Raw genomic sequence first — 2863 nt, forward strand, 5'->3', positions numbered from 1 at the left:
CCCGCTTCCGCAGACCTCGCAGACCGGCGCGGCCACGCGGGGCCGAGCGTGACAGCGGCGAGCCGAGGCGGACGTGCCACGCGCTGACAGCCAGCCTGGTACCGCCCGGGGCCCGCGGCGACTCCTCCCGACAGAGGCCCTCCACCCGCGGTCGCTGCCCACGCGCGCCCTCCCCTTCGCCGCCTCGACCGCCTCCTCCCGACGCGGCGGCGGGGGACGAGGATACGAACCGGGTCCAGGAGAGCACCCGCCGCGGTCGGCCTCTGCTGGCGGCCGCACCCCTCCGCACGCTCCCTTCCCTCCGCACCGCCGAGCTCCCCGGAGCGCGGCGGCTCAGCCCAGTCCGGCCCACTCCGCGCCCAGCCTCGCCCGGCCGCCACCCGGCCCCGCCCCCGCGTCGGCTCGTGCGCTTCCCGCCTTCCGATTGGCTGCGCCGTGCCGATTGGGCGGGACCCTGCGAGCGAGGCCCGGCGGGGCGGAAGAAGGCGCGCTCCCCGCCAGTTTTGTGACGTCAAGGGGGTCAGACCCTGCCTATTGGCTCCAGGCCCGCGCGCGCTCCCGATGCCACGCCCAGGGGCCGGGGGAAAGGAGCGTCTGCGCGCGCCGCCGCCCCGGGGCCCGCAGCGGTAGGGCTGGCCCGGAGCTCGCGGGTTAGCACGGGTTAGCCAGGCTGTGGGCGCGCTCGGGCTTCTCCGTGCACGGTGGCTCCCCCGCGGGCCGGCCTCCGCGAGTGCCTGGCAGGGCCAGCGCGGGGCGCTAGGCTGGTCTGAGCAGAGGCCTCTGCTGCACCGGGCCGCCCTGGGTAGACGCTCAGCTCCCCGCCTGTTAAGTTAGGCGTGGCGGAGAATACACATCTGGGATGTGTATTGCTTCATCCATTCAATACCAAGTTGCTGGTTTTAGAGTTATTAAGTTGCTATGGTGTTTTCTGTTCTTTTTCTCGTTGTCCTTGGAGTCCCAGGGCTTAGGCCAAAAGGAAGTTTGTTGAAGGAATTCCTACCTTTGTAGACTGGGTGTGTGCTCAAGGTCTCTGAAGGACTTTGAAATTGCATTCCCTCCTCGGCCCTGACTCGTTCCAGGGTTATGAATAAAGACACGCAATCAGTAAAAGTGGGCAGAACAGTGGACTTGGAGTCAGAAGAACCTTTCGAGTCATTCCCAGTGTCAAAATCCACCTCCCTCCCATGAGGTGAGGTTAAGTTTAGGACCGCATACCACTGTATGTGCTAAACAAGACACTGTCCTTACCGCAGCCACAAATGTCTCTATGGGATGGTGGCTTTTTATCTACAACCACATAGAGGCCATCTTTATGACTGAAAAGTTTCTTGGGAGATTACTGGTGAACAACTCTTTCGGCTCAATGTTAATGAGTTGGCTTTTATTTATTGCACACATTAACATAAGCTAACAAGTTGATGTGGACTAGATACAAGAACTGCCAAGTTTATTAATCGGAATTGTTTAAACTTTTATGCAGTAAAGGAAAAGCTTTCTATAACCAAACTTGTAATTCGTAGTTCCTGGATCTGTCAAGCTGCCTCTTTGCCCACCCCCAGGGAAGGTTTATGGACAGATGAGAGGGAGGGGAAGGGCAGAACAGGTGTCACAGGTAACTCTCCCCAACCAAGAGCAAGGTAAGGTCCCCTTAGTTCCCTGCCTTCCTCTTCTAACAACAATCACACCTAGACAGTTTTTATCTAGATGAATTTCCAGCATACCCCGATCCAGGAGCTCGGTGTGGCCTGAATTTGCTTTGGGTGTGTGTGCACAGGAAGGCAAAACTGCCCTCCAATATAAGTTTAAGAGAGGATTCCCTATTTCTCATCTTCTAACTATGCACAGTTGGGTGTGCATCTAATTAAAATCAGATGCTTTGTGGGAAGGAATATGCAGAGCTGAAAAAATGAATGCAGGACCTAACCTACCAATCAAAATAGGATTCATTACAACTTCTAACAACCAAACAACTGTTATTGGCTGCACAAACAGCCCCCAAACAATAGTTCCGGCTATTCAGTGTTCTCAGGCAGCCTACTGTTCATCTTGAGAATATCTTTTTTCTAATCTGTACTATTGCTTCACTTTGAATGAAATTATCTTGCTAATTTTCAAGTCTGTGTGAGCCCTTATTTCCAGCTCCTTGGATAAGAGGCCAAGAACCTGGAAAGACCTGACTTCTGCCACCAATAAGAACTGGATAATAAGGTTCTGGAATTTGTACCTCCACGTAAACGACCTTGAAAGATGTGTTAGATTTTCTCATAACACAGTGATGTCAGTGTCGCGTAAAAATCCCCTTTTCAAGCTGATTGTCATATCAGCACGGGAAATTCGAACTTCTTTTACTATATCCAACATTTTAGTTTTCTACCAGAATGGTGTTGATTTCTCCATCTTATCCTTCAGGGTTCTGAATGACCTGACTATATTTGAAAAATAATGCTGATTCTCAAAAAAATAGTTATTTGCCGCCACTAAATATAGTCAAAAGAATTTGTCATCAAGATTGAATGCCAAGCTATTTCTGGAATTGGAATAAGACCTCCGCAGAGTGATGGCTCTGAAATAATCTCAGAGGTATAGGTTCCAGTTCCATGACTGACTGACAAGATATTGCAACGTGGCCATCTACAACGGCTCTAACTCCCGTGCTCTGGGCCAGGTTCTCTGCCTTGGTTCTCCTCTGGCCTGCTCTTACTCTCTTTCTGGATGGAGGCTACCCAGTTGGGCTTACTTCAGGAGAGCTATTTGTTATTACATGGCCAGGGTCAGGACAGACCCTTGGAATTTTCACTGTGACTTGACGGAGCCACCAGAATACCTGTATGTATTTCAACACTGAAAAGTATTGAGTGGTGAC

The 2863-nt window shown here is 52.6% G+C and overlaps 1 protein-coding gene across 2 annotated transcripts in view; it reads right to left on the reverse strand.

Moving 5' to 3' along the window:
• The window catches only part of Pdp1 (pyruvate dehyrogenase phosphatase catalytic subunit 1), a 7605-nt gene extending 7241 nt beyond the window's left edge, over window positions 1-364 (reverse strand). For both annotated transcript variants that reach the window (XM_005362316.3, XM_026786711.1), the window contains exon 1: window positions 231-364. The gene's annotated coding sequence lies outside the window, so the exon portion shown is untranslated. The remainder of the gene's footprint in view (window positions 1-230) is intronic.
• Window positions 365-2863: the final 2499 nt, after the last annotated feature.

This window comes from Microtus ochrogaster, linkage group LG5 (genome assembly GCF_000317375.1).
Source record: "Microtus ochrogaster isolate Prairie Vole_2 linkage group LG5, MicOch1.0, whole genome shotgun sequence".
In the NCBI taxonomy this organism is placed as follows: Eukaryota; Metazoa; Chordata; class Mammalia; order Rodentia; family Cricetidae; genus Microtus; species Microtus ochrogaster.